The following is a 14,787-nucleotide window of genomic DNA, read 5'->3' on the forward strand; positions in this document are numbered from 1 at the left end:
GAGATGCTATTAGTATTTTAATAGTTGTCATTATATATATTTAATAGTTGCCATTATATATATATATTAAATATTAATATTCTTACCATGGCCCTTTCATATATTTAAATAGTTGCCATTTTGCCTTGCGTGGAATTAGATTTAACTGAGGCAAAAGTAACAAGAAAACATATTTACTAGTTTATATCGAAAATCAGGAACCAAATCATTTAAATCGGTACGGGGTTGTAACGAGAAATCGGGTTAAGTTGGTATGGGGTTGAGAACTTGAGATATCATATGTCATGTGTTTGGTTGAATCCTGGAATCGACATATACAATGTTTGTAGAAAATAAGTTATTGATTTATATTAATTACAAATATTAATAAAATTATTGCCTATATATTTTTGCATCATTGATTTGATTTTTTTTATCAAACATTAATATTTAATCATTTAAATAAAGATTAAAAAAGAATGAATGCATGTCATGCATCATCTCAAATCTCATACCCACCTCGTCATTTGGGTATCAAAAATCCACGAGGATGGGGATGGATAAACACATACCTAATTTCGGATACAAATGAACCAAACAAAATTTGATATTTTCGTGGTGATAGAAATTCATCTTCTGTTGTGATAATTTGTCGAAATTCCCAAATCTTCTTGTTTGATATTTGGAAATAAATAATTTAATATTTAAATAATATATATTGAATTTGTCAAAATTCCCAATTCTTCTTGTTTGATATTTGGAAATAAATAATTTATTATTTAAATATATATATTCGAATTAAATATTTAATTTGTAAAATCCAAATACTTATATTCAGAAGAAGATATGCATATATACACACACTTTTTCAAGAAAAGAGTTATTTATGTTAATAACAATTAACAACATATTAACGTTATTGATGACAGACAATTTCACATATATCCATGTATCTAAAATTATTACTCCCTCTTCTCGTAAAACCAGGGTTTATCCAAATTGCATACTTTGTCACACAATTAATAAGCCATATTCATTGTGCTCCCTCTAGTGATGATAAGTTTTTTCTCGATTTTCAAACTGGCTAAAGCCTAAAAAGGTTACGCTTCATCTCACTCTCCTCTCCATCCAAGACTTGCTCCCATCTCTTTCAAGGTAATATGCGAGTTTTTTTTGGGTATTTCTTTGTACTATTTTTGGAGCAGACCTTGAGACAAACGTTATTATATCCTGAGAATTTTGGCAATACTTGCTATTGCAATTCTGTTTTTCAGGTATCTCTTCGTTTTTTTTTGTTACTTTCATTTTCTGATTTATTTGAGTGGAATTGTGAAAAGGTGTTTGACTTTAATCTTGTTTGTTTGTGGGTATTTGTTTGTTTGTTTGATACTTGTGTTTTATTTGGTTTTTGGTGTTTTTGGCGATTTTTCGTGTTACAAATGAGACGCTTCGTTGTTCGCTTCGCATACGACGAGACAACTCGACCGATAGCATAGCGGTGGTGGTCGATGGTGGCGGTGGTTTCGGGACGTGATCCGGTTTCAGGAAGGAAACCGCTAATTGTGCCTTAATTGAGGGCGTAAATTGTGCCTCTTAATTGAGGGCGTAAACTGTGCCTTTTGGGCGTAAATTGTGCTCTTTATTGAGGGCGTTAATTGTGCCTTATTTGAGGGACTTAATTGTGTCTTAATTAAGGACATTAATATTTTATTATTATGCCTTAATTAAGAGCTTAATTGTTTCAATCATGAGTTATCATGATTGTGGGAATATTTTGATATAACCTGTTAAATATATCTGACTTATATTTTTCTTGTTTCTTGTTTTATTTTCAGGATTCCTGGAAGAAGACCCGTTTTCTTTTCGGACATTAAAGTTTTATTGTCTAAATTTCCCCGGTCATCTTGCATGTCCGACGGTTAGATAATAAGCTTTCTTGAATGAAAGAATTATCACGGTGAATTGCCAATTCTCGTTGAGATTTATTCTCATTTTTAAAAAAAGGGAAAATAGATTTTTTTGCCACTCAACTTATACTGTTTTTAGAAACTTACCACCCAACTAATTTTTTTATTCTTTTAGTCACTAATGTTAGGTTTGGTTTTATTTTTAGCCACCAACTTAGGTTTGGATTTGATTACCAGCATTATTATAATTTTTTTGTCACTAAACTTATTGCGTTTTTAGAAACTAACCACTGAACTATAATTTTTTTATTTTACTCACTAGTGTTAGATTTAGCTCTTTTTTTTTTGTCACTGAAGTTAGATTCAGATTTAATTATTAGCATTACATTTTATGTGTATCATTATTAAAATATAGTGGTAGTCGGTAATATTTTTGATGATTTGATATATGTTTGTATTTTTATATGTAGTACTTTTTATGTAGTATTTTTATATGTAGTACTTTTATGTCTTCAAGATCGCTTACCTTGGATGAAAAGAATTTTACACGCATTATATGGCCTTTAAAAGATGTAGTTTCATATATAACTTATTTTTTTCTTCCGAATGAAAATTCAGCGTTTGAATTTTTACACACAAAAATAAGTTATGAAACTATGTTTTATAAGAATCTTAAATACATGCTAAGCACTAGAGAAAATTTGTAAACTAATGAGAGGGACGGAGGGAGTAATAATAATATAAAATGATGCATTATATATAGAGGACAATCATCGAAAATTAAGTTTTTCTCTCTATTTATTTATCTCGAAAATTATAATAAGATAAAGTTATTAAAATTTTTGAAGATAAATTTAAGAGAGATCTTAGACTGAGCTAGTCCATTGAAAGTTTAATAGCGAAAGATGATGCGTCATATCACTCAATTACACTTTATCTTATGAGAGAGGGTGAATTGTTTGAAATCATTGATTTCATATTCATGATTTATTGAATTTTTAGAATCTAATTACTATTTTTCCAGATTTTAATTTTTCATCAGCTCATTTTATATTATTATTGCTATATATAAGGATATAAACATACGACACATCATCAAAGATTAGATACTATCACTATGTATAAATGATGCTACAAAAAATTATCATAATGCTAGTAATCAAATCCAAACCTAAGTTGGTGGCTAAAAACAAAACCAAACCTAACATTAGTGACTAAAAGAATAAAAAAATTAGTTGGGTGGTAAATTTCTAAAAACACTATAAGTTGAGTGGCAAAAAAATCTATTTTCCCTTAAAAAAAAAACAAAAAGAAAACAACATATTAACGTTTTTACACATTTAATAGATCTCGTTTCGTTATCTTTGATTTCATTTATTCCGACAAAAGTCTTACAAATATAGCGCAGCGACTTGGCTGATGATTTGTGATCGGTTTCTAAAACCCTAATGAACTCATGATTATTCGTTGGCTTACAGGGCGTTCTGATTTTTAATTGAACTCTCACTATGCCCATATTCTATGGTAATCTTCAATTGCTCTGTTCCGTACGAGTATTATTTATATGTTTCGTCGTTTGTCTCGAAACTTGGATTTCTACAAACTCTTTAAAATACACAGCTTGTGCCATTTGTTGCCGAAATTGGATATGAAATCAGCCTTCCAATCGCTGTTTTGATGGTAAGAACAAATATTATTCCCAGAAAACAACTTATATATGTTATTTGGGTGCTAGTCATGATAGTCCAATGTTGGTAACATGTATCTTGCGGGAAAAAGTGTTGGACGAGAAAAATCCTTGAATGAGTCGATTTTTTGTAGGATTATACATTAGTTTTTTATGTGTATGCATCATAAACTTAGGATTAAGCCATCTAATGGGAAAAAATGCTGATAGTATGCCCTTGATATTTGTACGTGAGGGACCCGGAACCATGTTATTTTGGGAGAGATGCATCTCCACTTCAAGAACTTGATGGAACTCATATATATTAGTACATTGTATATTTGCCCTCAGCTTCACTATAATTTTGTAAGTAGTTGTCTCACTTGAATCCGTTTTTACTCCATTGTGAAGTTTTAGCATGATAGCTTAGCAATCTTTACGTGTGGTCTATTAATGCCTCGTAGATGTATCTTTGTCAAGCAGATTAAGATGAGTCACCAATAGGAGAGAAGCCATAGATTTCATTCACTTGGAAACATAACAAGGATTGAGTATAGAAGTCCTAAGGGTAGGCTTGTCAACATGTAACTAAAATACTAAATTATGAAAATTTTCTTTGGCTTCAAGGTAACTGCACGTGTAGAGATTAAAAACAAAGTAAAGAATGCCATTCATTGTGGCGAGGCTGCAGAGTCACATGTAGGGGAATAGAGAAATATAACAATAGAATTTGATAAGTACTAGCGTCTGACCTTAATTGTTCTGTCAGTAGTTTATTCCCTTGTACTGTTAGTTAACGATCAGCTGAAACTTGTTTCTCTTATTTTCAGCAGTAGGTAGTAGGTTTGTCTTATGTAATGCATCTTTTTTTAACAAGTAAAAAGTAGTACCTAAATCATTATTTCTTACAGAATGCAACTGGGATTTATCTACAACAAACTCTGCATCTGGACTTCTGGACCAAGCAAGCAGCTCAATCTTATGAGTGATGATCAGATAGTAAGTGACATTCTGTGTCTTATTTATTAAGCTTACAATGGTATCACATGGACATTTATTTTGGTATAGTAAGGTGTCAAATGGAAGAACACATTCCACATATCTGGTTTGGTCTTCTTGGCTTTATCATATCTTTTGGTGGTATTTTTCATTATATATTGCACTATGATTACCTTGTAATATAAAAATAAGGGACGAGTTGGTTTTTTTGATCATCATCTTAAGGGATTAATGATCCAACTTGTGGTTCGGTATTTTCAAATTCGGCTTCTCTAACTCAAGTACTTAATATATTTGCTCTGTATTGCACGGTAAATGTAAAATTTCTTTACATACCATCAGATAGATTTTCCGAGAGTTATGATAGCTAAGACAGCTGGTAGGACATAATCATTAGTTAGAGAAATGGGCCTTAGCTTGCTTCAAGCAGAAAGGCAGATAGGATTCAGTAGCAGTGGTTGGTGTCTCTATTTTGGCATCTCAGGTTAAATTGTAAACAAGATTTATCACACTTGAACATCACAGTGCTGTGGTAGAATCCACCATGTGACCAAGCTGACTCATGCTCCTGTTTGTGAAGATGAGCGTGATTGATTTGAAATGAACTCAATGACAAATAGATAGTATTAGCTAGCTCATCCGATAAAAACAAATTGCATGGCAGCACAGAGATAGTGGATGAAAGAGCCAGATATGCACTTCACCACCATTAATTTTACCCAGACATCTCTGAGATGTGCGGTATTATGAGAAGAAAGTTACAGAGGGATTTTTAATGGTAGTGACTTAAAATTCTATTCGATGTGTTCTGGTGTTAAAAGTTATGTGGTTCTAGTAGCACTCGTGTTTCCGTGTAGATTTGTATAAATTAAAACGTTATCCAAGTGTCCAATATGGTATGACAATTGACAAATACTAGTTACAGACTTACAGGTGTGCTGATGCTATTGATAGCAAGGTCCCTGTGTAAAATTAACAAAATGTTGAAATTTGAACAAAACCAGCTAAATTCGGTTTTGGTTTCAGTAGAAAAAAGTGTCGTGTAAATATATTTTTTCTCGCAGATTGTAATTTAATGTAATTGATTTTACGGGGGTGCAGGTTGTATGTATTAGCAATTTGAGTCTCCTGAAGGGTATGCATCTTATAGCCACGTACAACTAGAGCTTTAACTAAACCGTAAAAGGTAAGTTCGTTCATAGTTTCTGTCATCGACTTACTATAAACACATGATTCAATTCAACTGAGGGATAAAGTTTTGGTTTCATTCTAGTAGTTGATACGTTTTGATAAAGCAATCTCTCTCTATTTTTGTTTTTTGTTTTGCCTTCAGGGTTTCTATTTATGCACTTTTGTGTAACTTTCTGCAATTCTGGTTCAAAGTTTGTTATAGGCATCAACTTACAGTATTAGAAACTTATGATTAACTTCAACTGTGGGACAGAGTAAAATTGAAATTAGAGTTGGGACGAGTAACAATAAAGCCAAATGTGATGTTCGATATTTGAGAGTAAGTCAGCAACTTATAATATTATAATGGCTGCTATTGATTTGAATTATACAACTGTACTTAATAAATTCAGTTCATTTTGTGTTAATTGATTTATTTTATTAAGCAACTGATTCAGACCAAAATAGTTGTGTTAGATAAAAAATATTACTTTAAGAGTGACCGAAGTAAGTATCTCACAACCCAAATTGAATCATGTGGTTATGATGTTCTGTAACTCCTACCTATCATGGTATCATACTTATGGTAAAAGTACGTCCTTGGGGTACATTTATCACATGGCTGATTTATTGCTTCTCACTTAAATATCTTGACAATCCTCATCAGTTTTGGGCATTGATTTCATTACTCTACTTGTTGGTTTATTCTTACAGTCACACAGACATATATAGAATCTTTTAATTTATTTGGGATGATTGGAGGTAAATCAGTATCAAACTTCTGTACATCTACTACAATCACTTGCAGATACTTCTTTGTACTCTTAACACATTGGTCGTACTCACTACCTTGGGTTCAGATGTGTCCTTTACTCCCACTGCTTTCTATTCTTAGACATTCCCCATTAGCTTTTCATGCCTTTAGCGATAACAACTAGGGTGGTGATGCCTCAACGTGCTTATGTAATCTACCTCGACCCAGAAGTAAATTCCTAGAAATTTGATTGACAAAACACGTTCACCTAATCTCCTATTCTGCTTGGGAAGCGGATACAAGGAATTATCTGATGCTGGCCCGGAATTTATTTGGGCTCAGAACTTATCCATTAAGGTAGTTGCTGAACCATTTTTCGTAACAACGCTCGTCCAGTTCTAGCCAAAACAATTATGGGTGGTTCTGCATTTCACTGGAACATTTTTATTCTAAATTATCATTTACTAGACGGTTTTTTACTGCTGAACCTTTTAGAGAATTATTATAGTTCAGTGCCACAGGTTATCTTCTACCCGCCTCAGCGTGAACTGGTCATGGTTCAAATATTACTTCCCTGTACAATTAAAAAATTTAAAATAGTAAAATCATATAATGTACCAAATGTATGTATATACATTTGCACTCCCTCACTAGCATCAGATTTCCTTTCAACTTTGTTATATAGAAGAAATAGGGAAATTTTATTTCCAGAGCATAAATTTAACTTCCAGAGGAAAATCATTATAGTAAAGACATACTTTCCCTTCTGTTAGCACAAAACTGCCCCCTGTTAGCACATCAATGTGAGTGAAGTTTTGTATTTTTCATAGTTTTTGCTCTGGAAATTAAAATTGTACTCTGGAAAATAACTACTATTATGAAATAACTAGTGAAACATTAAATGCACATTCTCACTAGGGGGCCTGTGTATGATGATCAACATAAGTATTAATTAATACTAGCGCATGAATCAACTTTAACTGCATGAATAAAGACAAGGATGTAATCGGAGCATAGGTGTAATGCTCAAGGAGGACGAAATTGAAGGAAGCTAATAAACACACACACACATCTCCTTTCCCTTATTATTGTTTCAACTATTGTACCAAGTTTTTATTAACTTGGAATTATATGTTCAATAAATAAAGCTACTTATAAGAGCATCTCCAACGGCGTTGGCTATAATCGTTGGCTAAATTGGACATGTAAGACATTATGTAAAGTTTGTTGAACCTGTAAGACATTTTGCTTAAATGGTACTAGCTATATTGGTTGCCTATAATTTAAAACTAGTATGTTATTAATATTTTAAATTGTTAAAATGGAATATATCAGTTCAATATGGTAATAAATGATGTACAATCTTCTTACAGATTTTCTTACAGACCTGTAGAGGTTCGACAAATTTAGCCATCCATAGGAGGTTGGCTAAATTTATAGACAACAGGTGAGTATGGTTGGAGTTGAGTTTTTGGAGCTGTTGGCTAAATTTTTTTATTTTAAGTATGCCAACTCACCTTTTAGCCAAGGGCTTTAGATGGTTGGAGATGCTCTAAACGTATCATATTATTTGGAAGTCATGAATGAGCATGATATTGAAGGCATTAGAGTTACAGTATATACCTTATAATGTATACATACATTAGAATCCAAGTCTTCCTTTCTGAAGTATTTTCTTGGTATAGCGTGTATAATTTATTCTTGTTATAGTTTGGTTCCTAAATTTTATGATTAATTATACTTGAAGTGCACTTTGTGTACATGTACTTTGGTCCCAACACCACTTTCGATATTAGACTTTAAAAACAATCAATTGATATACTAAACTTCAAAAGTCATCATAGAATGTGCAATTTTGTTTATCCCAGTTAACTTAGTTAGATTTTTTGGAGATGTATGCATATTTTCATTCTACCAACGACCTTTTGGCCAATTTAATCGAGGAGACAGTCCCAAAACATTACGCAATCTTCTAGTTAACCCTAATTCATGATTTAGTGTGGCTGTTAACAACGAAAAGAGTAGGGTATGTCAGAAGATTCCGCAACATTTGGGGTATGTCTACCTTATTTAGAGCTAGAGAGTCGTTAGACGAACGACAAGACGCAAATATCCCCAAAAAAATCTAAGGAAGTTAACTAGGATAGATGGGATTGCACATTCTGCACGAATTTTAAAGTTTGGTATTTCAATTGATTGTTATAAACTTTAATATTGAAAGTGGTGTCACGACCAGAGTACAGGTACACAAAGTGCACTTTACTCTTAATTATATAATACAATTAGACATTTCTTTTACTAATGGGTTTTTCAATTTGTTTAAGCTTATCATTTTTTTCACTTTTTATTTCTCCTATGATTTACTACAGATAATTTATATATTAAATATAAAAGAGTATATGCTTACTAATAATTTAATATATATATATATATATATATATATATATATCATTAATTATATGTTCTATATATGAAGAGAAAGTTAATTTTCTAGCTATATGCAGGTGCTAAAACTTGAGTTCATGAAATGGAGAGGTGAATTAAATTTAGAGATGAGAATGTCCATTACTCTAATGCTTGTATACATACACATACTTCATGTGATAGAACAAGTAGCTGATAGTGACTGGGCCGGCCTAATTAAAATAGAAAGAGAGCATCCAGTCCTCCTTTTCCTAAAGTCTGAAAAGCCCTAAGCTGCTGTGGAATTTTTGTCTCCATCCTCCATTAACTCTGGTTTTTCTTTAGTTTCCCCAGTTTCATTTATAAAAATATATATTCTTTTTGTTGATTTAGTATTATTTACATATCTTTTATGTTCAACGCTTTAAAATGTGCACAGTTCACAGAAAAGGTAGAGATGCAAACCCTCCCTTGCAAACCTTCTACACTTTTTTCCGAGGTATAATATTCTACTTTTCTCATTTTACAGTTTAATTATATTGTTGTAACATTCCCCATATTAAAGTTCAGAAGATTACAGTCTTTAGTAATTTTTTTGTTTTTTATTGAAAAATTTATATCAAACAATATATGTAATGCAATCTCTCAACTTTAGTCAATATTCCTAAATCCTCATAACAAGAAGTGGAAGACTTAAATATCAGTGAAAGACTGAAAGTATCACTTGGTGATTGTCAATTGTTTATAATTTCTAATTTGCGAGTCTTTGATGCAGCTGAAGCCTGAATGGAATTAAGTAATTCTTACCACTTGAATTATATACTTTTTCATAATTTAATTTTCTTAGCACAGATCAATTTTACCATGCATCAAGTTGATTACGAGCAACATTTATAATAGTCATGTCATAACATACCAAAAGACTCATCCCGTATATGTTAAAATAAATTTCTGGACTCTCACTTTCTCTGGTACCCCTAATCCTAGTTTCCATGTGAAATGATCGAACAGAAAGCCTAAATAGAAATTTTCTTTCCCAAAAATAAATAAGAGCACTGATCGAATGCATGCATAGGGAACACACTATCTAGTTAGCTGTGGGTGTGATTATCTTTGATTAAGTAATGCATTTCTTGGACCGCAAATTTGCTCTTAATCACGAATATCATAGAGAACATTAGTGACATGATATGGTTACGATAATTTGTTGAGCAGCTGCATCTGTAGCTTGGAATTAACTCTGTTAAGTGTTAAGTCTCACTACTTAGCTCTTAAGGCTCACTACTTAGCTCCTACATCTTTTTATCAACTCAAAACATTGCTTAATATTGTTCAAATCATAAAAGAGGATGAATAAGCTGAAATCATACCAGTGCTTTCAGATTGTGATGCCTTTTCTATCATCATTCAACATCTTGTGTTATTAAAATAATCTAAACAATCTCATCATAGACATGTAACATCCCAAACGATAATACCCATGAACATTTTAACCCACCAAACCTTCCACTTTCCAAAAAGCAATATCGATAACATACAATTACGTCACAGTTTACATCATGTTTATCTATATAACTAATTGAGGATAAAAGCAACAAGATACAGAACTAAACTCTCGGTTGGTAATACTATTGTGAACAACCATAACAGGTATTGGTGCACAAACCCTTTCGTTAATAATAATTTTATAATTTATGAAACCATACTTTATAATAGCCTTAATATACGTGTCAAGCCCTCTGTCCCAAATATAATTAAACAACCTACTGGGACAGAGGGAGTACTCTATTTATTCATATATCGTAATATAGAAACTTAAAACAATTTAAGAACTTGTTTATATTACTAACATATTAAGTTGACAAGTCTCTTGGACCTTGTAATTATTTCTTCTAATGTTAGCTTTAGAGAGGTTATATTAGGCTGTGATAACTGTATGATGAAGATTGGATCTTCGGGAGCGTTTTCAATTTCAGAGTGATTTTTGTAACAAGCTATTCTACAAGAAAAAGTAAAGGGAGAGTAAAAAGAATGCAGAACTTATCATCAATATAGCGTGTGTACCAGTGAATCGAACATTTGTTTGATAATTAAGGGGCGATGTATATCAATTTACCGGGGTCAGGTTGGGTATATATGTGGATGACACTGGTTTAACTGCAGGCAGCTGTTGGTGTTAGTAGCTGTGAATGGCATGTCCAACTTCTGCGGTCTGAGTCATGTCTGTATCTGTGATATGTCTTACTTTCGAGAGTATAAGAAGTTAAGGAGTTATATATTCTACCCCGATATAGATCTTGACTGAATTCTCTTTATTATGCAGATCGAAAGGGCAAGTCTATCAATATCTCAGCTAACTAATACTTAATAATTAATAATTTTCTTACAATCCTACAGTATTATGTATCAGAGACTATACTTCATTTTCTGATTATAGAGACTATATTTTATTACACGGAGTAGATGCTTGTTATATAACCACAGCAAGGTAATCTTCTGAGGTACGAAAAGGTGCATGGAATAAACTAAGATGACAAAGGTAAGATTAAATAAATATTAGCCTTAAGGAGTGAAGAAAAGTGATCAACTTTAGTTTAAAAAGGAGTGTACTTTCTGCGTTTCTTGAAAATTTATAAACACAAACATTAATCATGGAGTATCTTCCTACCACCTTTTGAGGGAAAATTAGATTCCAATGACATGCATATTTATCACATTAAGAGATAAAGTCACTGATTCATCTAGTGGTGGTGGGTAGATCATGCATGCAGTCAGTTTTAGATTTAGTACATCATTACTATTTTTTATACTATTATTTTATATTATAACGTAAACTAACCGATGATACACAAATAAGTGACAAGCCACTAAGTTTATATATATTGCAGTCCATTATTAAATTCTTGTCTGAATGCAGAACTTTGAGATATAATTTGTTAATTACAAACTTCTAATCTCTTAAGTCGTCAAATTCCAACAAGTCCCAACCTTGTGGATAATGTTCATCTCTTCTGCCAATTAGATGCAAGATGATTAAAGATTTGAACTAAATAATATTAATCTGTTAATCTAATTTTAGCAAAAATTTGAACAGACTAACAGGCCTTCAATAAAGGAGAGACCGTGTATAACTTCATATTTCAGACTCTTGAAGATATATGATGGCTGGTCTTGAGTTTTAAAAGAAATTAAGGATGCTTGATTATATATGTACATGTTTGATACATCTAGAGGGGAGTAGTTTATTTTGAATCCCTATGCTCAACTTTTGGATGCTTTCCAAAGATGAGAATGTTGGTATTACGATTTACAAATAACAAAGGCACAAAAGTTATTCGTTTGCAAAACGAATCACCAAGCATAAAAAGTAGTGCTCTTTAAATAGATATATTGGAATGAAGATTTATCTTTTTCCTTCTAAAGTAGAAAAGCTATCTCTACTTTGCACAACTCTTACGTTATTGGATTATACCTAATTATGAATCACTTATTTTTTTTTCACAGTGGTAGTTCTGAATTTTTTACAGTCAACTTTAGGTGCGAGAACATTTGAATCATAGTTACTATAACAATAACATATTGGTATATAGTAAAATTTTAAAATTTTGGCAACAATTTCTTAAAACTTAACATGCATTAAAAGAATCTAAAGTATCTGTTTATTTTTTTTTTATTTTTACATATACAGAACCTCTTTAGTGTACAAAAATAACAGAGAAAATATATGGATACTCATTCTTCAATCAAACATATACACACAGATTGGGGAGGAGCTTAGAGCATCTCCAATGGGGGTGCCAAAATGCCATGTGGCATGACATGGCATAACAATCTTTTTGGCTACCCATTGGAGTGATAAGGATGCCAAGCAAAGTTGCCAATTTTTGGCACCCTTTGGCACCCTCCCAAAATGGGAAAAATTCATTTATTGTCATAAAAGCTTTAATATCTTATCTAATTTTAGAGAAACAAAATTATAGTATTTTTGACAACTTTAGTTGCCAACCATTGGAGTGAATATTGATAAGAGGGGTGCCAAAAGTAACTTAAAAGAAAGAGAAAATAAAATATTGATATTTTTGATGAATAAGCATGTTTAGCAACTTTGGTTGGCACCTCACATTGGAGATGCTCTTATACTGTAACTTCATTTACTTTCAGGAAGTAGTAAAAAAAATTAATTGAATATAAATTGTTAGCTTCGCAAATATCTCGTTCATAGAGATATTAATCCCACCTCTGTTTACATGTATCTTAGGGTGAAAGCTTGTACATGACTGCTCTTCATTCAATCATTTGTATATACAAATAAGTTTCAAGAGGTTATAACGTGTTCTTCTGCATGCATAGTTTTAGTACTTTTGTTTCCTCTTCCATGATTATCCGATCAATATGATTAATGTGAAAGTAAAAGCATGCTATACTTTAGCCTTTGAACATATTCTTCCTTGCTTTGGTTTGCATTAATATTGCAATATAACTATTGTAGATTTTCCTTTTTGCAGCTCAGAAGTATGATCTTCGAAAAGCTAGAGCATTGTGCTTCTCTTTAACATGACACACAAAGTTAGGACATTCAGAATATACCTGGATATATTTGATGCTTAAAATCCTGAAATCATGTGGTGGAACTGTGTCATATGGCCGATGCTTGTATAGCACTTCAACTATTTTGCTTAATTTTATTGTTTTTGATCTGTAATCAAGGTAATTATATGTACGCAGTATATGTTCGTTACATGAAAGTTGTACACTTGCATGTTGCCTTTTCTTTTCTTTGCCGATCATTTCAATACATTAATGCATTTAACAGCGAACATATTTTTTACTGCGGCTTTGTATATATTTATCCTGGTTCATATGCAGTTTCCGGTCTTCTTTGGAATAGTTTCCGGTCTCATAGACTGGGCCAACTTTAACATGCAGACCAAAAGAAGGCTCTCGAGTAGCTCCCTTTAGTGGAAAGGAATATTATTTAGGAGGGAAGAAAAAATTAAAGATAAAAATAAAAAGGTAATGCATTCAAAAGAGAAAGGATGCATTTCAATTATCATCGAATTATAAAAAGAGAGCAGCGGACTAAAATAGATAATTATGAGTCCTTTATTTAAGAATTAGCCAGAAGGAAAATGACGTTTATATAACGTCCATCTTTTCTTTTCGCTGAAAGGATGTGCGTACTTGAGAAGAAGGCGAACCTGTTGAAGATAACAAAATTATCACTAAATCCTCTTAATATACATTAACATCTTGCCCCATTCCGTTCTTATAACTCATATATTGTGTTTGGTCGGGGAAAAATGAAATAAAATGAAATAATTAAAATAAATAAAATAATAGAGATATGTTTTTGAAAAAAATAATAAAAATATGAGGAAAGTTTTTGAAAAAGATTGTGAGTGCAAAATTATTATGTTTAGAAAAAAAATTAGTATTGGAAGGAATGTGAGATTCCTTCCCAAATAAGAGGTGTGATCTCTAATATACGATGTAAGGAATGAAATAGAGAAATGAATGAAATTTATAAATATTTGTCCATAGCATAATTTAAATTTCATTCCTTTCCTTTCACATTGATTCATCTCAACCAAACACACAATGAACTTAAGTTTCTTCACCATATATATATATATATAGTATTGGCCCCCCTAATATTTATGAAGATACAATTGTCCCTCTATTCAAAAACTTTGTTAATGGAATCACTTAAATCTTTTTTGTTGCTAAATAGTCACTTGTATCTCCATGCTTAAGAAACTAGTTCATAGTACTTTGTTGCCAGTTAATTGAGAACAACAAAATTCAGTCTGATCTAAGAAGAGAAGAAATGAAAATTCAAAGATTTAATCACTTCAAGTTAAGCATATAATGAACCAGCAATAGAAACACTTGCAATAAATTTAAAACAT

At 31.8% G+C, this 14,787-nt stretch overlaps 1 long non-coding RNA gene across 3 annotated transcripts; it reads left to right on the top strand.

Moving 5' to 3' along the window:
* Positions 1-3,232: 3,232 nt before the first annotated feature.
* On the top strand, positions 3,233-13,706 carry LOC108216752 (uncharacterized). Of its 3 annotated transcripts, none has more exons than XR_010290868.1 (6): positions 3,233-3,566; positions 4,464-4,551; positions 5,653-5,737; positions 5,945-6,061; positions 8,980-9,377; positions 13,384-13,706. It is a non-coding gene; the product is annotated as an uncharacterized LOC108216752 (long non-coding RNA). The 3 variants fall into 3 exon arrangements; XR_001806135.2 differs by lacking the exon at positions 5,945-6,061 and having other exon boundaries at positions 3,236-3,410; positions 3,507-3,566; XR_010290867.1 differs by lacking the exon at positions 5,945-6,061 and having other exon boundaries at positions 3,237-3,566.
* The last annotated feature ends 1,081 nt before the right edge of the window (positions 13,707-14,787 follow it).

The sequence above is a fragment of the Daucus carota genome, chromosome 4 (genome assembly GCF_001625215.2).
Source record: "Daucus carota subsp. sativus chromosome 4, DH1 v3.0, whole genome shotgun sequence".
Classification (NCBI taxonomy): domain Eukaryota; kingdom Viridiplantae; phylum Streptophyta; class Magnoliopsida; order Apiales; family Apiaceae; genus Daucus; species Daucus carota.